Source organism: Giraffa tippelskirchi, chromosome 4 (genome assembly GCF_054371585.1).
Source record: "Giraffa tippelskirchi isolate mGirTip1 chromosome 4, T2T-mGirTip1v1.2.pri, whole genome shotgun sequence".
Taxonomy (NCBI): Eukaryota; Metazoa; Chordata; class Mammalia; order Artiodactyla; family Giraffidae; genus Giraffa; species Giraffa tippelskirchi.
In genome coordinates this window covers 134,014,812-134,039,472 of record NC_137278.1, presented here as the reverse complement: position 1 = coordinate 134,039,472, position 24,661 = coordinate 134,014,812, and the positions used below count along the sequence as shown (strand labels likewise).

The 24,661-nt window shown below is 39.7% G+C and overlaps 1 long non-coding RNA gene across 1 annotated transcript in view; it reads left to right on the top strand.

The window, feature by feature from the left end:
• Positions 1-23,721, top strand: part of LOC145545823 (uncharacterized) — a 39,038-nt gene extending 15,317 nt beyond the window's left edge. The window contains exon 3 of the long non-coding RNA XR_014082231.1: positions 22,358-23,721. This is a non-coding gene — a long non-coding RNA (uncharacterized LOC145545823). The remainder of the gene's footprint in view (positions 1-22,357) is intronic.
• The last annotated feature ends 940 nt before the right edge of the window (positions 23,722-24,661 follow it).

Genomic DNA, 24,661 nt, shown 5'->3' with positions numbered 1-24,661 from the left:
GTGACTCATCATATTAACAGTCTAAGGAGGAAAAATCACATAATCTTACCAATAGATGCAGAAAAAGCATTAGAAAAATTAAATAGCCTTTCATGATAAAAACTTTTATGAAACTAGCAAAAGAGGGGAACCTCCTACACTTAATAAAGAACATCTACCAAAAGAAAAATCTATGGCTAGCATCATACTTAATGACAAAAGAATGAATGTTTTCTTCCTACAATCAAAAAAAAGCAAAAATGTCCATTCTTACCACCACTATTCAACATAATGCTGAAAGTTCTGGTCAGTGCAATAAGGCAAGGAAAGGAAAGGAAATACATACAGATTAGAAAGGAAGAAATGAAACCGCCCCTATTTGTCGATGACATGATATTCTACATTAAAAAAAACTCAAGGAATTTACAAAAATCTCCAGAAACTTACAAATTCAGCAAGTTCACAGGATACAAGATCAGCATGCAAAAATCAATTGCATTTCTTGTATACACTAGTAATGAGCATCTGGAAACTGAAATTCAAAGCACAGAATCATTTACAATTGCTCAAAAAAAAGTGAAATACTTAATGTGTAAATCTAACAATATATACCTACAGGACCTGAATGCTAAAAACTGCACAACACTGATGAAAGAAGATAAAAATAAATTGTGACATATTCCCTGTTTCTTGACTGGAAGACCCAGCATACTAAATATGTCCAATTTTCCAAATTTATATACAATTGAATACTATTCCTATCAAAATTCCAGCAAGATTTTTTTTGTAGATTTAGCAAGAGTATCTAAAGTTTACATGGAGAGGCAAAAGAACTAGAAAAGTGAAAATAATTCTGAAAAAAGAAGAATAGAGAAGAATCAGTCTACCTGATTTTAAGGCTTGTTATATATCTATGGTAATCAAAACTGGGTGATATTATTAAAAGAATAGACACATTGATCAATGGAATAAAGAGAACCAAGAAATCACTCCACATAGGTATGGCTACCTGATTGTTTTAAACATACTTATTTGGCTACATCATGTGTTAGTTGTGGCATGCAGACTCTCTGGTGGCAGCACACGGGCTTAGTTGCTTTGCAGCATATGGGATCTTAGTTCCCAGACCAGGGATTGAACCTGCATCCCCTGTATTGCAAGGTGGATTCTTAACCACTGGACCACCAGGAAAGTTTTGGCTACCTGAATTTTAACAGAGATGCAAAAGCAATTTAATGGAAGAAAAATTGCATTGTCAAGAAATGTGCTAAAGCAATTTGGTATCCATGGGTAAAAACATTTAAAAAAATAAAGAATGTTGACTTAAATCTCATGTTATATAAAAATTAACTCAAAATGTATCATAGGTTTAAGTGTAAATGTAAAACTATAAAAACCTTAGAACATAATACAAGATAGAATTTGGGGACATGACACCATTAAAGAAAATATTGATAAATTGGACTTCATCAAAATTTAAAACTTTTACTCTGCAAAAGACTTTGATGAAAAGATAAGCTACAGAGGCAGAGAAAAAAATTGCAATCTACATTCCTAAGAAAAAACTCATCTAGAGCATATAAAGAACTCTCAAAACTCACCATTAAAAAAACCCAAACAATCCAGTTAGAAAATGGGCGAAAGACAAGATATCCTGTTTATCCTGTAAAGGATGTACAGATGACAAATAAGTACATGAAAAGTACCAATACCACTTGCCATTCAGGAAATGCAAATGAACAACAGGATGAGATATTGGAACAAGTAATACCAAATGTAGTGACAAAATCAAATGTTGGTGAGAATGGAGAAAAACTGTCTCTCATACATGGTGGGATTGTAAAATGATACTGTTAATCTGGAAGATAATTTGGCACATTCTTAAAAAAAACTAAACATGCATATGACCCAGCAAGTGCTTTCCTGGGCATTTGTCCCCCTAAAATGAAAATTTAAGTCCACCCAAAAATCTACACTTGCTTCCAGCAGTTTTATTTGTAATAGCTAAAAACTAGAAACAATCAAAAAGTCATTTTGTAAGTAAATAGTTAAATAAGCTATGATACCTCTACCATATATATCATATGATACCTCATATCATGCAATTCATGGGGTCGCAAAGAGTCGGGCACGACTGAGCGACTGAACTGAACTGATACCTCTATACCATGGAACACTACCCAGAAGTAAGAAGGTTTTGTTTTTTTTGTTCTTTCAAAGGCCTATCTGATTATATCTCGTCTCACCCTCAAACATTTCATGGTTTTCTATTATCCCAGACATGATGATGTTTGTATGAAACCTCGCTCAGAGGCCCAGTTGTCCACACTCACCAAAAGCTGGTCTCTCTTAGCTCATTTACCTCTAAACACACTCAACTTAATTCACCTCATGGTAAATCTACCTCTGTTTGGGAGACAAATAGTGTCTGCCACAGTGGTATTCTCAAGGCAATACCATTCAAACAAAACAAAATGCTATTCAAATGGTAATGCCACTCAAACAAAAACAAAACAAAAAAACGATACTACCTCTCCATCTTTTCATTCCCTCTTCTTTATTAAATCAGGAAATCCAAGATCAAGTCATTCACCAACAGCAAGTAACTTAAGTTCTATGAGGCTCAATTTCTTCACTTGAGAATTGAGTATTAATGATATATATACTGGGGATTGGAGATACCTACAGGGGATATAGGCTTCCCTGATAGCTCAGTTGGTAAAGAATCTGCCTGCAATGCAGGAGACCCCGATTTGATTCCTGGGTTGGGAAGATCCCCTGGAGAAGGGATAAGCTACCCACTCCAGTATTCTTGGGCTTCCATTGTGGCTCAGCTGGTAAAGAATCTGCCTGCAATACGGGAGACCTGGGTTCAATCCCTGGGTTGGGAAGATCCCTTGGAGAAGAGAAAGGCTACCCACTCCAGTATTCTGGACTGGAGAATTCCATGAACTCTATAGTCCATGGGGTCGCAAAGAGCTGGACATGGCTGAGCGACTTTCACATCACTTCATTGAGGATATAAAATTGGGGATTAATGATATACCTTAAAGATAATATCTGGCTGGAGTCATGTGACACCCAAATGAAATTATGTACCTGAAGTTGCTTTATATACCATAAGCACTATATAAATAAAAGGAATTATCATCAAGCAAGAGCTCACCCTGTGAAAACAGAGGCAGGAGTGGGGAAGTGAGGAAGAAGGGACCATCTTGGCAAATAACCAGAATGTTTGCTACCCAAAACTAGGGCAGAAGGAAAGATTGTCAAGCACCTACTATGTATCAGTATCGGTTCTGGATGTTTTTACCCTTGACTGACACTCATGAAATATATTTAATGAATTACATTTAATCATAAGAACAGGACTTTAAAGCTTGAGATAGAGAAAAATTGCCCAACTTTGTAGAAATGTCACTAGAAATGGATCACCCTGAGCATCTCATGTGATGGCATATATATTATCTCTGATCTTTCAGAGTTTCTTGCGCTGGTATAACTCCCGCTGATTTCCTATTTAGTGCAAAGCATAAATGAATCACCACCCCATCAGTCACCAGGTTTACACTGGCTTGAACACAGCCCTCCTTCCCTTAGATAAATCGTTGCTGCAAGATGGTCAGACTATAGTGTGGTCTCTTGCAATGGATCCTCTAACCAATGGATCAATCCTTCAAGTACTTATTGATTAGTTACTTGTTACAAAGTGCTATACCACCTGCTGGGAGACAAGGAGGTAGCTCCCAAAGGGTAGAATGAGGCAAGGAGATCAAAGAAAGATAGAGCATAGACCCTGTTCTCAAAATGTTTACAATCTATTTGAAAAAGTAGTGTATATACATGCCAAATGTTAAGTAATCATACCAAAAATAAATAATAGCTCTATTGTTGTTGTTGTTCAGTTTCCCAGTTGTGTCCAACTCTTTGCGACCCCATGGACTCCAGCGCGCCAGGCTTCCCTGTCCATCACCAACTCCCAGAGCCTGCTCAAACTCATGTCCATCACATCAGTGATGCCATACAACCATCTCTGTTATCCCCTTCTCCTCCCACCTTCAATCTTTCCCAGCATCAGGGACTTTTCCAATGAGTCGGCTGTTTGCATCAGATGACCAAAAATGCTGAAGGAGCTTCAGCTTCAGCATCAGTCCTTCCAATGAGTATTCAGGGTTCATTTCCCTTAAGGTTGACTGGTTTGATCTCCTTGCTGTCCAAGGGACTCTCAGGAGTCTTCTCCAGCACCACAATTCAAAGGCATCAATTCTTTGGCATTCTGCCTTCTTTATAGTCCAGTTTCACAACCATACATAACCACTGGGAAGACCATAGCCTTAAGTAAAAGGATCTTTGTCGGCAATGTCTCAGTTTTTCAACACACTGTCTAGGTTTGTTATAGCTTTCCTGCCAAGAAACAATTGTCTTCTGATTTCATGGCTACTGTCACCAGCCACAGTGATTTTAGAGCCCTAGAAGAGGAAATCTGTCACTACTTCCATTTTTCCTCTTTCTATTTGCCATGATGAAATGATCTTAGTTTTTTTTTTAATATTTAGTTTTAAGCTGGCTCTTTCACTCTCCTCCTTCACCCTCATCAAAAGACTTTTTAGTTCCTCTTCACTTTCTGCCATTAGGGTGGTATCATCCACATATCTGGCATTGTTGATGTTTCTCCCATCTATCTTGATTCTGGTTTATAACTCATCCAGCCCAGCATTTCTCAGCGTATAGGTTAAACAAACAGGGTGACAGCACACAGCCCTGTCGTATTCCTTTCTCAGTTTCTTCTCAATAATAGCTTAGTGAATGCCTACTTGACATGAGAAATTAGACCAAAGATGCCTTTGGAGTTCAGAGAATGGAAAACACTGGAGTGGTCTGTAAAATTTTAATGGAAGAGAAGATATTTGATACAAGCCTTAAAAAATAGTCTAAGAATTATGTAGGAAGATGAAATAAGCCATGACAAGACAGATGAGACAGCAACAGGATAAACATGATCAGAAATGTAAGACATGAATAAGGAATGTGGAATAGACTGATATGGCCAAAGAGAAGGGTGAAAGACAGTAAAAAACTTGGAGTTAAGATGAAAAATGAGGTTATAGTCTACAGTGAAGAAATTTAGAATGCCAAAATAAAAGACTTGTTTTCCTGTATGAGACTGAATAGAATTTTTGATTCATTTTGTTTATTGGTTTCATGAAAATTCAATACTATGACATTTTTATTATTTTTTATTTAAAACTCAAGATCTCAATCTTTCTTTGTTCCCTTTGTACAACATCAGAACATAGATATGGAATATCACCAACAGCAAGATTTTCATGACCAGATTCAGCACCAGAGTAGCATCATTTTAGTTAGGATTAAGAAGCCATCGCTGGCTCAAAGCTGTGATTTTCTTGATCTCCTGGACCTTGACAGAGGTCCTAAAGGCAGAATTTGCTGTTTGGATTCAGTGTTTACCTTTCCAGACACAATTATTTACTGGCAAATGTCTTCAAAGAGAGCAAAATGCCAAGGAATTAGCCTTTAGGGCTGGGCTCAGTGGGGCTTCCTGGTACATCATTCTGCTTCTGAGTGGCAGCACAAAACCTCAACATCTGCCTGCACCGACTTTTTAGACTGGAAGCCTCTTGCCCATTGGGCTTCCCTGGTGGCTCAGACCATATAGAATCTGATGGCAATGCAGGAGACCCGGGTTCAATTCCTGGTCATGAATATACTCTGGAGAAGGGAATGGCTATCCACTCCACTATTCTTACCTAGATAATTCCATGTACAGAGGAACAAGGCGGTCTATTGTCTATGGGGTTGCAAAGAGTCGGACATGACTGAGCAACTTTCGCACTTGGCCATGACCGTGGTCAACCACAGTTTGGCCTGTGGGCTGAAACAGTTAACCTAAAGATATCTCTTAGGCATTGTTTTTCTGCCTTTTCTTAAGAGAATGGGGTGTCATGTCAACTTGCAGAGGACAGCTCAATCTGATCCTGATTTCCCTTGATGTACCCTGGGCTGACCCACAAGAATAGCCTGTCAGCTGTGGGCTTCAGAGCCTGCTACTTGGGAGAGGCCCAGACCCTGCAACACAAGTGCTATGGGTTAACCCTTGCACACTTGCTGGCCTTTGTCTTCTACTTTTGTGAATTACTGGTTCATATCTGTGGTTACCAGCCTCCAGGACTAACCCCAGTGATCCCTACCTCCAGGTACTCATGCCCTTATGTAGTCCCCTATCACTTGTAAAAGGATCAGTTTACGTGAATCTTTTAAACAAAACAATTCAGTATTCAATTTTTTTTTTTTTTGGCCACACCTCAAAACATGTGGAATTTCTCTGACCAGGGACTGCGCTCATACCTGCTGCAGTGGAAGTGAAGAGTGTTCCCCTGGATCAGAGGAACCTCTGGTCCACCAGGGAAGTCCCATGAAACTAAAAAAACTCAGAAAAAAGTACAAGTTTCTTTTCTCTCAAGCAGAAATCAAATGATGGAGGAAAAGTTTTTCAAACTTTTCATTTCTTTTATAAGAAGTATGCTTGTTGTTGTTTGGTCACTAAGTCATGTCTGATGCTTTGCCACACTATGCTGTAGACTGCCAGGCTCTTCTGTCCATGGTATTTCTCAGGCAAGAATACTGGAGTGGGTTACTATTTCCTTCTCCAGCGGATCTTCCCCACCCAGGGATCTTCTCACCTGCATTGGCAGGTGGATTCTTTACCGCTGAGCCATCAGGGAAGTCCAAAAGTATGCTTTCTTCTTATTTAGAAATAAATCACAGCTTAAAGATGCATTGCTATCTTTGCCTTATAGCTTCTTAAAATGTAAAAATTATAAGAATATATCTTATGTTTCTTATATTTTAATACTACTTCTATATGTCTTGAGTTTGGAGATTATAGCTATAGAAGTATATGACTATACAGGAGTTTTTCTCTTTAATCTTATGTGTCTGGCTCTTCTCACCTCAGATAAAAAGAGTCAGTCAGATGCTCTCCTCCAACTCTCATTTGTCACATCCATTCTGCCTTTCCCACCTTCTATCAGTAAAGGTAAGAGAGTATTCTGTTCTTGTAAACTCCTTTAAATCTTTTTTCTTTGAGTTTTATTGAGAGTTAATTGATATACAGCCCTGTATAAGGCATATGGCAAAATGATTTGACTTGCATACATTATGAAATGACTATCTCAGTAAGTTTACTGAACACCCATCATCTCATATAGATATAAAATTTAAGAAACAGGAAAAATATTTTTTCTTGTGATAACTTAGGATTTACTCTCTCAACAACTTTCATATGTAATGTATAGTGCTAATTATATCGATCATGTTGTACATTTTACCCCTAGTACTCATTTATCTTATAACTGGAACTGTGTATATTTTGTCTTCCTACCACCCCCAACCTCTGGTAACCACAAATCCGACACCATTCTATGTTTGTTCACGTAGCTTTTTTTTGTTTTGAAATATGGTTGACCTTCAACACTCTATTAGATCCTGTAATATAACATAGTGATTTGATATTTCTATGCTTTCCAAAATGATCATTATGATAAATCTAGTTATGTTATATCATTATACAAAGATATATATAGTTATTGACCATATTCTCCTTATATCGCATACTTGTGATTCTTTTGCAACTGGAAGTTTCTATCTCTTAATCTTCCTTACCTACTTCCTCTCTCTCCCCATACACTCTCCTCTGGCAACTGTCTATTTGTTCTCTTTATCTATGAGTCTGTTTCTGTTTTGTTTATTCATTTGTTTTGTTTTTTTCAGATACCACATATAAGTGAAATCATACAGCATTTGTCTTCTTCTGTCTAACTTATTTCACTTAGCATAATATCCTCTAGTCCCATTCATGTTGCTGCAAATGGCCAGATTTCATTCTTCTTTATGGCTGAATAGTATTGCATTGTATGTGTGTATATATTTATAACATCTTCTTTATTCATTCATCTATTGATGGACACTTATGTTTCTTCCATGTCTTGGCTATTATAAACAGTGCTTCCATGAACACTGTGGTACATGCATCTTTTCAAATTAGAGTTTTCTCAGATACCCGACCAGGAGTGGGATTGCAGGATCATGTGGTAACTCTATTTTTAGTTTTTTAAGGAACTGCCATTCTGTTCTCCATCATTCTCAAAGATGAGGTGATGTCTCATTGTGGTTTTGATTTTGCATTTCCCTGATAATGAGTGATGTTGAGCATCTTTTTATGTGTCCTCTGTCCATTCCACTCCCTTAAATATTTAAAAGAGCTGACAGGAGAGAAAAACAGAATAGGGGGAAAAAAGCTGTAAGAAAATATACCCAAATGTAAACAGAATGTCACTCTCAATAGTAGAATTATAAATGATTTTGATGTTTTTCATGATAGTTTTCTGAATTTTCCAAATAATCTACAATGAGCACATAGTTAGAGGAAATATTTTTAAAAGATATATAGATATCTGTGGTAATAAAAAGGAGAAACTGTTCTTTTAGTAGAGACATTATCTCAAGAACATTTCCCAATAGTCCTCAGACTATCCTGATAATGAGTGAGGAAGCAATTGAATAGAGCTAGAGATCGATGAATACTGGAGAACAAACCTGGTCAGCATGTAAGATGAGGAACACGAGGTATTTCTTTACATATTCCCTACTGCAAACTCAAGATAGTCTGAGGCAGCTTAAACATGTAAAAGACAAAGATTTATTATTTATCTCTCTTCCCTACCCATTTTCTAAGGAGGTTGGGCTCCTGTGAAGGGACATATTTTCAGTTGATTCCAAAGATGGGCTGGGTATATAGATTCAAGGCAGAACGTGGGGAAGAGCTATTAATAAATGCTCTGCAGAGAAAAGAGGTGGGTAATCAGAGTGAAGGTGAGAAAGACCAGGTGAAAGGAGTTGGGACTCAGAGAGGGAGCTTGGCTGTAGGGAAGCATCAAGGAGAACAATCCACCACACTGTGCAGATCTAACGGGGAAGAAGGAACCTCGGGAGCTGATAGGTTGGGTAAGAATTCCAGTAGGTGGCTGTGCAGTGGGCAGTGTAACCCCCTTCTCCTTCCATGCCATACGGTCTTTAGGGGAAACTGCATTCCTCACTCATCTTTTTATTTATTTATTTGTTTTTAATTGAAGGATAATGGCTTTACAGTATTGCATTGGTTTCTGCCATACACCAACATGACCTCACTCATCTTTTGATGCCGGTGGATTCTTTCTAGGGAATGGGAAGAGGTTTTGTGTTCTGTATCAACATTAATAAAGGGTGAAAACAGACTGTGTATGACAACAGGTTGTCAACATACATGCAATTTTAAAAGATTCAAATAAGTGGATAAATAAAGCAAGTCAAAGCAAGTGTTGGTTTGAATTGTTCTGAATGCACAACCCAGGCATCAAGTCAGGGGGCTTATGTCTGGAAACGGTATCATGTATGGTTGGGAGCTTGGGCCCTGGTACGAAACAGATCCAGATTCCAGACTAGGCTGTTCACTCACCAATCCTGGACCTTCTGAATGCTCATCCATAAAGGGAGGATAACAACTAAGGGTTGAGACAACACAAGTAATGCAATAAGACAATGAGTTATTCAATATTGGTAGTTAATATCTCATGATAATCAGTCAAAAGTGTTCAGGCTTCCTATGGTCCCTAATGCTGACTGTCTTTAGCATCTTTAATTTCTTCTTTTTAACATTATTATCAACAACAGCTGTTATTTATAAAGTACCAGGTGTGATGCTAGCACTGGTTATGTAATATTTCCAGTGCTCACAACAACACACAAGATGATTGTTATTACTCCTGTTTTTCAAATGAGGTAACTGAGGCTCAACACAGTTAAACTAATTGACCTAAGGACACACAAGCTTGTCTGACTTCACTGCCCAAGCTTCTATCAGTCAGAATCATACCTCAGGGTTCAATGGGAACTTAGATCACATGATCTAACTTTTACTTAATAAATGTGAGAAATGATTCCTTTTTAATAAATTCTATTCTCCACTTTTAAGTTGCATTATTAATACAAACTTGAACTACCCCTTCTTTTCTATCTCTGTGTTCTCTTGTCCTCTTCTTGGTCCTTCTTTCCCAGTCACTGGAGGAAATGGGTAATGGGAGAGGACCAGAGGCCAAAGAGGAAAGCTGGATGGAATGACAGGTGGATGTAGAGGCCTCTGTGGTTTAATCCACCCATAATTGGTCAGCTGTGGATATTTCCTCCTCCTTGTCAATCCCTGATTCAAGAATGGCCAATTCTGACCAAGAAACATGAAGGGAAGTCTGCTGGGGCATTTCTAGAAAAGGTTTCCTCCCTTCTAAGCAAGAGACAAAGGAAGAAGTGACCATTCTTCTACTTCTGGATTTTGTCTCTGGACAAAATCCTTGCTACCAGCTTGAGACTGGAACAAGCTCTGAGGATGGTCATGGGAAGATGGAGAGACCTGTGTCCCAGGGATATTCTTGAGCCACGAAATCAATCACGTGAGTCCAGCACCCACATGACCTGAGGCTTGCAATCATGAGAGGTAATAAGTTCCCTGACTGAGAGTTTGAGTTGAGCTTACTGCTAAGTGAAGCCAAAAGCGTCCCAATGAAGATGTGCTTTTATGGATGGTGTTGTCCAGACTCGGAGGAAGCAAAAGGCCTCATGGAAACATTAAGTCCTTCAAGAAGATGAGAGAAGCTTTCAGACAGTTGTGTGTGTGTGTGCTCAGTTGTGTCCAACTCTTTGCGACCCTATGTACTGTAGCCCACCCCAAGCAAGAATACTGGAGTGGGTTGCCGTTTCCTTCTCCAGGGTATCTTTGTGACCCAGGGATTGAACCTGTGTCTCCTGCATTGGCAGGTGGATTTACCACCAGCGCCACCTGGAAGGCCCTTTAAAGAGTTGGTGTATATTAAAATGAGTTACTGATGGAGATTTCTTTTCCAGGCTTCTAAAAAATAGGACAGATTCTCATTCTTCTGGTATAATTTTGATTATGCCCATTGAAACGCAGAGAGAAGGACCAAAATAGTTGATCTCTAAAGGGTCAGATTTTGAGAGGTCAAAATGCATGCTTTAATAACACTCTGAAGCCTGAATTTTATCTTTTTAGTCTTTCAGCAGCAGATATATCTTGAAGTAGCTTTTTTTAATATGAAAAAGAGAAGAAAACAAGACAGAGATGATCATATTATACTATTATGTAACCTTAGTGTCAGGGAAATAAAAAATATATATTTTCTAGTGGAAAGTACTTAAATGCCAGAATCTGACTTTGTAATGCTTTCTGTGAATCTCCTCCATAAGCTATTTCAACTCTAAGCTAATGTAGTCTACCCCCCTTCCCTTCCTATAAGATATTCCTCGATAGATAATGGCTAGGTTATGTAAGGCATTTTCTTTAAAAATTATATTAATGAAAGTATGAAGTCTTAATAAAGTTTTATTATTATCTTGAGGTATAATTTCTGTAGCTGGGGGAACTTTGACAAATACTGGATCATTTTAATTGAAGTAATACAGCACTGGACTTTCAAGAAATGGGATGAGCAGAGTTGCCTAGGTTAAGCAGCCAGCTGCATGATTCGTATTGTGAACTCCTACAGGAAATGGTCAGGAATAGCCCCTCGTGAATTATAAAACAGAGCAATCACCAGTTGCCCGCAACCTGGGACTACTTGGGCAATGTATTCACTAGGTGAGGGCCTGGTGAGTGATTAGCCATTACTTTTAATGATTGACTAAACCCCTGAGAATTTTGCTGAAGTACGGCCAATATGGAAATACAGACTATCATGAGGGCTTGAAAGTCTTTTTCATTCAGTGTGTACTATGGAGCTTCTCACAGGAATTGAGGCAGGAGATAGATGGGCTCCAGGTTAGGCATTTACAATCAGCCTCCCGTTTGCACTTGGAAATAGAAATAACAACGGAAACAGGGTAAATAGCCAGGCTTTGTCTCCTGAGGACACTTTAAGATAACAGCTATGGTAGGAACAGAGAGGGGCTAAACCTTGTCTGAGTACAAGATCAAGAGGTCATGTATTTCCCATCCCTGGGGCAAGAGAGGCATTGCACATGCACAGAAAGATTCCTTAGGGATCAAAAAGGAGGGGGGACCACCCCAGAACAGGTGATGCCAAGGCCCCCTATAGGCCTCTGGGTTGAAATTCATCTTGGAAAGAAAGTTACTCACGCATGTTGAGGAGAGCACTAGGGCAGGTGAGGTGTGGAAAAAGAAATGAGGTAATTGGCCAAAGGTAAACAAAGATGCAGAACTACCCTATATAAATGATTTAACCACCTGTTTACTGCTCTCTTTGAGTAATTTCTCACTGCATTTCTCAATGGAGGCAAGGGCTAGGGGAATTTTGCTTCTAGCCTCCAGCCCCTGCTGTACTAGTGGTTAGGATTCCTGGTTTTCATCCAGGCTACTCAGCTTCAATTCTAATTCCTCGGCAGGGAACTAAGGTCTAGTTTCAAGCCAGGGCTCACTGCTGCCTCTCTGGGATCAGAATCAAGACACTGTACATGGCACTGGAAACATTGAAAGAGAAGGATGGGCTCTCTCTTAAGGAATTCACGGTTCAATGGCAGCATCTGGTATCACAATCCTAATAAAAAAGCAGCTTCAAAACAAATGGAAGGTGTTATCACGGAGCTACAGATCGTAAGTCATGGAATGGTGGATGAACAATACCTATCTGTTTAAGGAGGTCAGGGAAGACTTTACAGAGGAGATAACTCTGGAACTGAGATCTATATATTAAGAAGTTTTAGGAGGGCTACGTGGAGGAAAGCATTTTAACTAGATGGAATAGCATCAGCCAGAAGGAATTGCCTGGAGGTTAAAAAAAAGTGGGTCACATTACTAGTGACTCAGTGGGGGCATAGCACAGGATGTGTGTGAGATAGAGCTGGAGTGGCAGGAGTTAAGTTCCAGGTGGTAAAGGTCTTCATAGGACATGTTACTGAATGCAAGTTCTTGTACTTGATGCACAGTGAGGACAAACAAACCGAAATGTCAGGTTTGGAGCAGAGAAAGGTTTCTTGCAGGGCCATGAAAGGAGAACAGGTGGCTCATGGCCCCCTCCCCCCAACCCCTGAAATCCCAGAAGAGTTTTAGCAAAGCATTTTCTAATGTCAGGCAAGGAAGAGGGGTTGCAGGGTGTGTGATCAGCTCATGCATAATTCTCTGGTTGATGTTGCGGTAACAGGGCAGTTAACATTATCAATCATTGGGCCCCAGAAGGTGTGGGGTCTACCAATCATCAAGTAGTCAATTTCTTCCATTTGGTGGCGGTTTTTAGCATCTGAAGAACTCAGGAAATATGCATGAGATACTACTATCTGGGTGCTTCAGAGAGGAACTACAGCAGAGGATATATGGAAGAGGAATCTGTCCCAGGAAGGCCCCAGAGGGTTCTGTTTGGTTACAGACATATGAAGGAGTGAAGATTATATTCTAGGGGCAACAGAGAGCTATTGCATAGTAGCATTGCATTTTAGAGAGATTACCCAGTCTGGGGATAGTATGGAACATGGATTTTAAGGAGGCTTCATCAAGAGGCGAGGAGATGCCTTGAGGAACTGCTGTATTTCTGAGCCAGGGAAGCAGTGACAGAGGTAGAAAGGAGGAAGCATGTTTAGAAAATACACAGGAGAAAGAATCAGCAGGACCTCTCTAATGCTCAGCAGCATGTGACCAGTACTTGTTCTCCTTCTTACAGTGCTCTTCTTACTTGTCTTCCATTCTGGACACTCACCTCTTAGTTTTCCTTGTATTTCACTGACTGCTCCCTTTTTGGTCTCAGAGGCCATTTCCTCAGCCTTTTCCTGACCTCTAAATATTGTCTGAACTTTGAACCCAGTCCTGGGCCTCTTCTCTTCTTTCTCCACTCTCCCTCTCTAGGACATCTCATTCAGTTCCATAGCATTATCTGTATATTGATAACTCCCCAGATTCTATATCTGGTCCCAGCCTCTCCCCTTCTCTCCAGTCTTGTTTATCCAATGACACAGACAACCTTTCAAATTTAACATCCCCACAGGAGCACTCCTGGCTTCCCCTGCAAACAAGTTCATTCCTCCCATAGGTTTTGCATGTCACTAAATGACACCACTGTCCACCCAGCTGCTTAGGAAAATGAATTTTTTAAAAAAGCTTGTATGTCAGTATAGAAGAGTCTTAGAGTTTCTCTCAAATCAGTGAAGGCTGCCCTGTTGCATAAATCAGGTGGGCACCACTTTTGTTTCCATCTGGGCAAATGGTACCCATTTTTCCTGCACAATTCAGTTGCCCTAGCATAATTCTCTCATTAAAAAAAAAATCAGAGAAATATTTTTAAGTGAAATTTCATTACTAGGTATTTCAAACAAGATGTCACCTGACAAAGTAAAATCAACACTTACCTTATACTTGGACTTCATGAAAACTGAAACCTCCTCCAGTAGTTGCTAGCTGGTAATTGATACTGAATTTTGCTAAAGGTTGTACTATAGGACCCCACTTACACTGGAATTTCAATAAATACTGAAGGATTGGCTCATATGGCAGGCCACAATCTCATTTAGCTAATAAGAATTATTTTCTCTCATTTCCACGTAATGTTGTCCCTATTATTTATTCCATTTCTGTTTATCCAGGCCTTACTTCTTCATTATTATGAAAGATTCTAATGCCTTGTCTGCAATAGAGAGCCCAGTCTTCTAGGACACCAACATTAAAAATCCTTACTAACATTTGTTGGTACTAGTATCATAGGTACCAACAAAAATATACCATTGCCTGTGACTTACTGACTGGTGATGAAGCTCTGATTAGTGTGGAAGTGTCTGGCTTAAGAATAAAGCAAAGTCAGTTTTGCATTTTAACTCCAGTGCTCAGGGATGTATGACCTGGGTAAGTTAATCTCTGAAACAAGTTCCTTCATCTGAAAATAAGATCAAATTCACTGAATTGTTGTGAAAATTAAATGAGGTTAATACAAATGCCTGGAAACTAGACAGCCCCTCATCACTGGTAGTGGTTTGGTTGAATTATTACTAGTTTTTTTTTTCATGACTTGAGATTCTCAGGCCACCTGATCAGTCAGAAGTGGTGTCATCACAGTTGATCTTCACGGAACATCTTATCCTGGAACACTTAGCTTGAAAAATGGTCAAATTCCAGCTCTCAATACCTAGATTTTGTGATCTGTTCTCATGAGAAGAAGCTATACATGACTCAGAAATTAATCCGAATGTGTGGGTAATGAAGTTGTTCCCAATCTGAGAATACATCTACACAGGAAATGAAAAACTGAGCAAGCATGGAGTGAATTTATAGACACGTGTTGCACCAAAATATTAAAAACAGTGTGTGCATCCATTTGGGCTGTTTGTCTCCATCCTTCCTGAAGAACAGGGACAGCATATGCTTCTGAACAGAGTGTGTTCCTCTTCTTGTCAGAACACCAGGAGCATTCCAGGGGGAGCAATCAAACTGACATTTCAAAAATCGACTCTGGCTCCCTGTGACACATCCACAAATCAGGAAGTCTTGAATGGTTCCGAATGGAGAATGCCCTATTCACCCAACATTCCAAACAAAGTGCTCTGTTCAAAATTATGAGTCGTTTCAGCCCATCCATTTTTTACAGCTAGATATATTTCCTGTCACAATGCCTTGATGCAAACTATGCTAGGGTTTCCTCTACCAGATCATAGAGTTGTTTGGCCTCTTTACTTCTAAACATATTAGGAACAAGAAGATTGAGGCTGATGGGGCTGGAAAGTGTAGCTGGCCCACTGGAAAGTGTTTCTGTCCAGAGTTCATCATTTCACCATCCATCCTCTAGAAGACAGGTAAGTTTTTATAGTTATCCACACAATTTGGAGCTGGAGGGGAAAGTGGGTGAATAACATTATGCATTATATAGTTTATCCCATGGTTTGGGTATCAAATGAAAGCTCTTTCTGGCTGTAATAACACTGGAACAAGTGATACACTTGGGGCTTTCCCTTTTATTTCTATTTATTCTTAAGCCATCTTATAAAGCTGGTTTGCAGAGTTCTGTTTGAGAACCTAGACTCCAAAGTATGAAATGGTAGGTGGTCTAGATCTTCTCTGCTCCAATTCCAGCCTCCAAATGTTCCTCAGGACCCTTTAAAGATCCTTGATGGAGCTGGCTCCCACCAGACCCTGCAACTCTGAGAATATCAGGGTTGGAACGTAGGAGAAGAAGGAAACCCAACCACCAGCAGCAGCAGCAACAACAACAGAAATGACTTTGAATCCCTCAGGGAAAACCCAAAATGTTACTTTATTTTTGCTCCCAGAAGAAATACAATAACAACTGATGTGTAAAACCCACCGTGACAGTTGAATTAGCATTTGTGGAGAGACATGGCATTTCCCAGTTGTCATGACAACACTGATGCCTCCTCTCAGCTTGCATGCCCGTTCAGGTATTGTACTTAATTTAGGATTTGACTTGCAAGCTGATGGAGAGACTTGATGATCTTGACAGATGTACCTGTTTTTATCAATTAAGATGACATGTAAAGGTGGAAAAGAGTCTCAATCGCAAGGAAAGCATTCACCCAAACAGTGGTTTCTATGGAGATGCTATTCTCAAGCCAGCACTGCCAAAAATAAGTGTTTACTCATTTGGAAAAGCCGGAGGAGGGGATTTGTGTGCTGCAGGTGTGAACTGGGGCATCAGGAATAGGAAATTCTGTTTCTTTCATGGCTGTTTGCAATGTTTCATGAACTACAAATAATGAAGTGCATTTTTCAACAAAGAGATGGCATTAGAATTAGTAATTAGGATGCAGAAGTTTGAAGGATAAGGAAATGAAAAAGGACGTCTAGATGGGCCCTTATTTTTCAGATGAGGAACCTAGATGAGGCCAGGAGGCAAGCTGACCAGCTGCCAGTCAATGAAATCACTGGGGTCAGAGTGAAATCTGTTCTCCCAGGACCCCATGCAGCCTCTCCTGCCCTTACCCAGCAATCTCTGCATCATCCTTTCCAAACACTTGAGCAGAAGTTTCAGGTAGAGAAACTTCCAAATATCCCCTTAAGAATGAGCAACATCATCTGGAAAAAAAAAATCCCTTCCTCTTGTATCATTTAGAAAATGAAAGCTGACTCTGAGCAGTGATAGATTTTTCTAATTTCAAATGTGAATTGAGGCACCTTCCAACCCGTGTACACAGTGATGAATATGCAACGTGAAGAATGAAACAAGATACATCCAAAAAAATGTTTTGCAATGCAATTTCTATTACTAAAACAGCTTTTTCTCCTCTTCATTCAAGTTCTATCACATAAATCATTTTGTAGCTGATATTATAAAAAGGCAATTTTCATGAAAAAGATTTTATTTATATTCATTTTTTCCTAACCTCTGGCTGATTAACAAGGAACCTTAACATTTATTAATCTGGAGGAAAAATAGCATGCTCTGCCTGCCATATCCTCTCACTTGGAAGATTCTTTGTTTTAACCACCTTTTCTTAAATAAAAAATTCTTCTGCTAGGACTTTGAATAACTTAATAAATAGAAAGAACTTCGGTATCTTAATAAGAAATTTATCTTGTTCAAGTGTTTGTACTTATCAGTTACTTTCATCTAAAAAGTACTTAAATGTGAAAATTTTAAGAGAGTTCTATATTATCAAAACATGCTCATTTCTTTAGCAAGTAACATAATATTACAGTTGTCAATTTACACTTGGAGCCTTTGCAATGACGTTATTCATTAACTGGATACAACTTAGACCAAGGCTATATTAAAGGCTTCAATTTTGTTGTGGTCAGAACTTCAGAGCACATATCAACAGAAAAGTAAGGATTATAATGTGGCCAAAACTTAGGAAAAGAAACAAAATGAAGGAAAAGGAACCCCACATATTCTGGGTACTTGTGATGGGTAAAGGCACAGCTTTAGGTGAGCCCTTTGAGTATTATAGAGAATATCTGAAATTTCAGGGATGGGGCTTCCCTGGTGGCTCAGACAGTAAAGAATCTGCCTGCAATGCAGGAGACCCAAGTTTGATCCCTAGGTCGGGAAGATCCCCAGGAGAAGAGAATAGCTACCCACTCCAGAATTCTTGCCTGGAGAATTCCATGGACAAAGGAGCCTGGTGGGCTACAGTCCATGAGGTCACAGAGTCAGACACAGCTGAGTGACTGTCACTTTCACTTTTCAGTATTGAAAATCTTTTGGGTAGAATTCTCCACCTGCTTCAGTCTTGGTAGGAGAGAGACACCCTTTCGGCTATTGTCTAAAAGGCCGATCACTCCTCTCCCCATCCCCTTGTAGCTAAACACACTCTTGTGTTCTAGACTTAGCCAATTGGGTGTTCACATTCAGGACTGGCATTTGAGGCTGCAGTGTGCTGGTAAATGGGTCTTGGGAGAAAACAAAGCAAAATTTCAGCCCTGATTTTTAGCATTCACTGATTTATGTGGTATAAATAGCTTCTACTGTGGCTGATTTCAAACTAGAAACACTTTAATGCCCAGCTTGCAGAATTTCTGAATGTTTAGCAGTCATCTCTCACAGTCAGGTTCAATTCAGGTTCAGCAGACCTATGGTTGCCAAGGGGCAAATGGGAAGTGGGGGGAAGGAGTGGGAAGTTTGGGTTAGCAGATACAAACTATCTTCTATAAAATGGATAAACAGCAAGGTCTTACTGCACAGCACTGGGAACTGTATTCAATATCCTGTGATAAACCATAATGGAAAAGAATAGGAGAAAAAAGATGTACATATATGTATAACTGAATCACTTTGCTGTACAGCAGAAATTAATACAACCTTGTAAATCAACTATACTTCAATAAAAATAAAACAAAAACCTAGATTGTCAGCTGAATTGATAAGAAAAAATTCAGGCTTAGGACATCACTGAGAGAGTTCAGTTCATAGATTCAGTGGGGTCAGAGTGCCATGGCATCAGTATCTGGCTTAGCCAGGCACTGCTGCAGCAGGAGCTAGGGTCAGTGGTAGAAGAGCCAGTAAGTGTCCCACAACCAGCCATTTCTGCTTTGACCTTGGCCCTTTCTGTCGGTTGGCTTCCCTTAATGCTGCTCATTTTCAGATCCTGGTTCTTTCACTTTTCTGTCAATTCTGTGATCATCTTAATAGCCTCCCAATAATTCCTTTTCTGCTTCAGTCGCCAGAATTGGTTTCTATTGCTTGCAATGAAGAACCATTACACACCTTTAATTAAGCATAATGATAATCCCATGATCTTAATCCTATAATTATTACTTCCAATTTACAGATGAAGAAATAAGGCTCAGAGAAGTTAAGTAACTTTGCCTAAGGCCACACACAGCTAGTAAGTAACAGAACACAAAGCTCTTCCCACTCAACCAAGTTTCCTTTCACAAAGCCATCTCTCTTCTGCATATGCAGTACTGATGGCATGTCTTTGATTTCAGTCTCTGTTAAGCCTATATTAACTTAGAAATATTATTTGGGGTATACAAATTTTGAGTAAAATAATTTCTCCAAAAATTAGGCCCAAGTGACCAGTGTCCTCTAAGGCAAAAAAAATAAAATTTGAGATATCCATTTGTAGGATAGTTGATTTCTTTTTAGAGTCAATCTGCAAAGGAATTTGCCTTTTTTAATAAATTATATCGCCAAACCTTCAGGGGTAACTCTGGAAAGAGAATTCCCTGGTACTGAGGGGCCTCTGAACAAGCAGTCCCAATTTAGTTTCCTGAAATGTACCATCTCCCCTTGGAATTCTCCTGCCACAACCATGATGTCTTCCAACTGTGTTCTGATCCAGCTTTGATATTTCAACACAGTATGAACTGAAGTTTTTCTCTGTTTATTTTTAGCACAGTGTTTATCCTGGCTGGGCTTCCCTGGTAGCTCAGCTGGTAAAGAATCCACCTGCAATGCAGGAGACCCTGGTTCGATTCCTGGGTCTGGAAGATGTGCTGGAGAAGGTATAGGCTACCCACTCCAGTATTCTCCGGCCTGGAGAATTCCATGGACTGTGTAGTATATGGGGTCAGAAAGAGTCGTTCGTTGGATCATAGAAAAAGCAAGAGAATTCCAGAAAAACATCTACTTCTACTTTATGCTGAAGCCTTTGACTATGTGGATAACAACAAACTGTGGAAAATTCTTAAAGAGGTGGGGATACCAGACCACCTTACCTACCTTCTGAGAAATCTGTGTGCAGGTCAAGAAACAACAGTTAGAACAGGACATGGAACAATGAATGGACTGGTTCCAAATTGGAAAAGGAGTACATCAAGGCTGTATATTGTCACCCTGCCTATTTTACTTATATGCAGAGTACATCATGTGAAAGGCTGGGCTGGATGAAGCACAAGCTGGAATCAAGATTGCCAGGAGAAATATCAACAACCTCAGATATGCAGATGACACCACCCTTGTGGCAGAAAGCGAAGAGGAACTAAAGAGCCTCTTGATGAAGATGAAATAGGAGAGTGAAGAAGCTGACTATTACAGTATTGTAAAGTAATTAGCCCCCAACTAAAATAAATAAATTTATAAAAAAAAAAAAAAAGAAGCTGACTTAAAACTCATTATTCGAAAAAAGAAGGTCATGGCATCTGGCCCCATCACTTCATGGCAAATAGATCGGGAAACTATGGAAACAGTGACAGACTTTATTTTCTTGGACTCTAAAACCACTGCAGATGGTGACGGCAGCCATGAAATTAAAAGATGCTTGCTCCTTGGAAGAAAAGCTATGACCAACCTAGACAGCATATTAAAAAGCAGAGACATTATTTTGCCAACAAAGGTCCATATAGTCAAAGCTGTGGTTTTTCTAGTAGTCATGTATGGATGTGAGAGTTGGACCATAAAGAAAGCTGAGGGTCAAAGAATTGACACTTTTGAACTGTGGTGTTGAAGAAGACTCTTGAGAGTCCTTTGGACAGAAAGGAGATCAAACCAGTCAATCCTAAAGGAAATCAGTCCTGAACATTCATTGGAAGGATTGAAACTGAAGCTCCAATAATTTGACCACCTGATGCGAAGAACTGACCCATTGGAAAAGACCCTGATGCTGGGAAAGATTGAAGGCAGTAAGAGAAGGAGATGACAGAGGATGAGATGGTGGATGGCATCACCGACTTGATGGATGTGAGTTTGAGCAAGCTCCAGGAGTTGATGATGGACAGGGAAGCCTGGTGAGCTGCAGTCCATGGGGTCACAAAGAGTCAGACATGACTGAACGACTCAACCGAACTGAACTATTCTAGCTAGAATAAGAAAATGTGAATAATTAGGAATATAAATAGTCTCATATACAAAGCAGTGAGGTCTGGTTCTACTTTGGCCAGTTGGATCTCAGTACTGGTGAAGGTTTTCAGTTGCAGACAACAGGGTTCCGTCTAGCCAGATGATGCAGAAGAAATTTATGGATATTAGAAAGCTCACAGAATCACTGAAAGATCTGGAGGAATAGTGCTAGACTAAGCTTCCAGGGACAACTCCCAGAACCAGCCCAAGGAATTGTCACCACCATCTCCAGATCCACTCAACCTCTGCTATAATCAGGAGGTTGCCTCTACCACTACTAACCCCAGAAATACAGATCTTGCAGAATACCACACCTGCAACACAGGTAGACCAGTGCTCTGCCAGGTCCCTCAGGTAGCTGGTCTCTGAATCAGTCTCATGCATCTGCTTGGAAGAATCTAAGGTACATATCTTCATCTTAGGGGCAAGGAAGGTTGAAAAATACAGCTTTTAGCTTTGAGGGGTTCTCAGTAGATGGAGAACTATCAAAATGTGAAGAAAATATTCAAAATAAATTGGAATGTTCACTCCCACAAATGGCACTACTTTTCCACGTATCAGGAGACAGAAGCTTCTATTTCCAAATTACTGGCATAATTCATAGACATGTTGTCTGAGTTTATCACTTTCATGTGAGGAACTGCTTTTTTGAACATCTCAATTCTTTCTTCATTAAATTCCAACATAAAAAAAAAAAAAGAAACCAAGTGAAAGACAGGCGAAACAAATTGCCCTCTGCCCTTTGATATTTTTGTCTCAGTTCTTGTTTCTGAATACAAAGCAGCATCTTTCCCATGATGTTTATAGCATAAATGACTCCACACCCATTTTGAGATCTCATCTTCTACCTATGGTGGAGAATGTCTGTGTCCCTTGTTTAGGTCCAAATTCTATGATTTTTTTTTTCTGGGTGCATAGGTAAACTACATTTCCCAGCGTTCTTTCCAGCTGGGGACTTCTCTGGTGGTGTGGTCATAGATTGAGTTCTAATCAATAGAATATAAAGGATGGAATTTCTAAGTCAAAGCTTTCACAAAGTGGCTGTGCCTACTTCACCTTCTTTTCCTCCTTCTGTCTGCTAGATGCAGGTGACAGTAAGGACATGGGAGATGAAAGAACCACAGAGTAAAGGAGCCTGGAGGAGATATGAAATACTGCCTGGAGGAGATATGCCTGCCATCTGGAAGCAACTATTTGGACTCTTACATGGATGAGAGATTAACTTATCTTGTGTTTGAACTATCATTAATTTAGGGGCCTATTTATTACTAAACCTAATCTGTCCCAACTAATGCAATATTTAGAAACAAACTCTAGTTCTCCTCTAGTAAGAGTTATAAACTTGTAGACAGGAATTCTTTCTTCATAACACCAAGACATAGATAAATGGATTTACACTTGGCTATAGCAAATTCCCAGGTGGTGCAAGTGGCAAATTCCCTGCCTGCCGATGAGGGAGACCTAAGAGATGCAGGTTCGATCCCTGGTCGGGAAGATCTCCTGGAGGAGGGCATGGCAACCCTCCAATATTCTTGCCTGGAGAATCCCATGGACATAGGAGCCTGGCAGGCTTCAGTCCATAGAGTCACAGAGTGAGACAGGACTGAAGCGACTGAGTACACAAAGTTTTGGATCAAGTTTGATTTATTGCATTCTGGTTCTTGGTATGTTGCCTGGTGTGCTACAGTCTATGGGGTTGCAAAGAGTCCGGATACAACTAAAGCAGCTTAGCACAAGCATAGCAAATTAAACATCACACTGCGTTTTCTGAATACTTTTCATGGGCTCAATAGCTTTATGTTCTGAATTACAAATGTCAAGACTGAAAGGTCTATATCTTTCATAGACTAGCTAGTCCATTCAGTTCCCAAGACAGATACTTCTGCCTTTCAGCTGTCTGGTAAACATGTCCCCTTGGTCATCAAAAGTCATAGAAGAAGAGCAGAAAAGGAATGTTATGAATTCATGAGAACTTTTGAAAGAATCTTTTAAAGTTTTCATACTATTTTAAAATCAGTGGCATCACTTTTTACCTGTCATGGGCAGCCATCCTTTTTCTATAATACTGTAAGCTTCATCTAGCAATCTTAGCCAATGAATAGAAAAATATAGAAAAATAGTTGGGAAAAATATGCATTATGGTTCTCACCATACTTATGAAAGAAAGGTGAATTATCTCCCTTTTGAAGTTGCACTAACTTGGTAAGATTAATGGGATACTATTCAGTGTGTTGAAGGAGATAGTTTACTGAGTGGGCTTAAGCAGGCTTTCCCAAAAGAACTTAATGCACCTGCAAAAAGTGAGCAATTTAGTCCCTTTTCATCAGGAGGAAAATTCTTTTGAGAGATAATTTCTTCACTTCTGAAAATGGAAGAAACAAGAGCCATTAGCAATATCTGTTGATTATATCTGTGTGGATTTGAGAATATATAGCAAATGGTCAAACACACTCTATCCTCATTTACAAACATGCAAACATATGTGTGTCTTCCCCGTGTGGGTCTGTGTGTATGTGCATGTATGTGTGTATGCATATGTACATGTATATAGTTGATTTACGTTTTGTGGTGGTTGTGCTCTATAAAGTAACTGAGAAAATTGCACTACTGTCCCCAGGGAAAATATCTATATATTGCGTGCATGTTTACATAGTTGCTCAGTCACGTCTGACTCTTTGCAACTCAATGGACTGTAGCCACCAGGCTCCCCTATCCATGGGATTCTCCAGGCAAGAATCCTGGAGTGGGTTGCCATGCCCTCCTCCAGGGGATCTTTCCAACCCAAGGATCGAACCCAGGTATCCCGCATTCCTGGCAGACTTTTTACCATCTGAGCCACCAGGGAAGCCCATCTGTATGTTAGTCTATGTTATATTAGGTGTGCGTGCATGTGTGTGTGTGTAGATATATATATATATGTATATATATAATTTATATTATAATCTCAAATCCTAAAACACAACTCATCCTGGTTGGTCCTGTATTCTTTATTTTGCAAAAGTGACAATGAGGTTAGAAGAATAGGGAGGATGCCCTACCAACAAGTGCTGGACTTGGGATTCAAACCCAGTCCCACTGGCTCAGAGCCAGAGCTTCTACACTACAGTGTACCACTCCACTGTCTCCATCCAGTGGCCATCTCTTCATGATCCAAACCAAGGCAGAACTGGTGCCTGTTGCACCTCAGCTGAGAATGTGCATGATGGGGCAACTTTGCACATTTCTGCGAATAACTAGCCAGGAAAGCACGGAGAGTATCGATTTAGGGGTTACAAGCAATTTAGTGAGTAGGTGAATTCACAAACAAGGAATCCCCATATAATGAGGACTGACTGTATATATACACAACACCACAGTTCAAAAGCATCAATTCTTCAGCGCTCAGA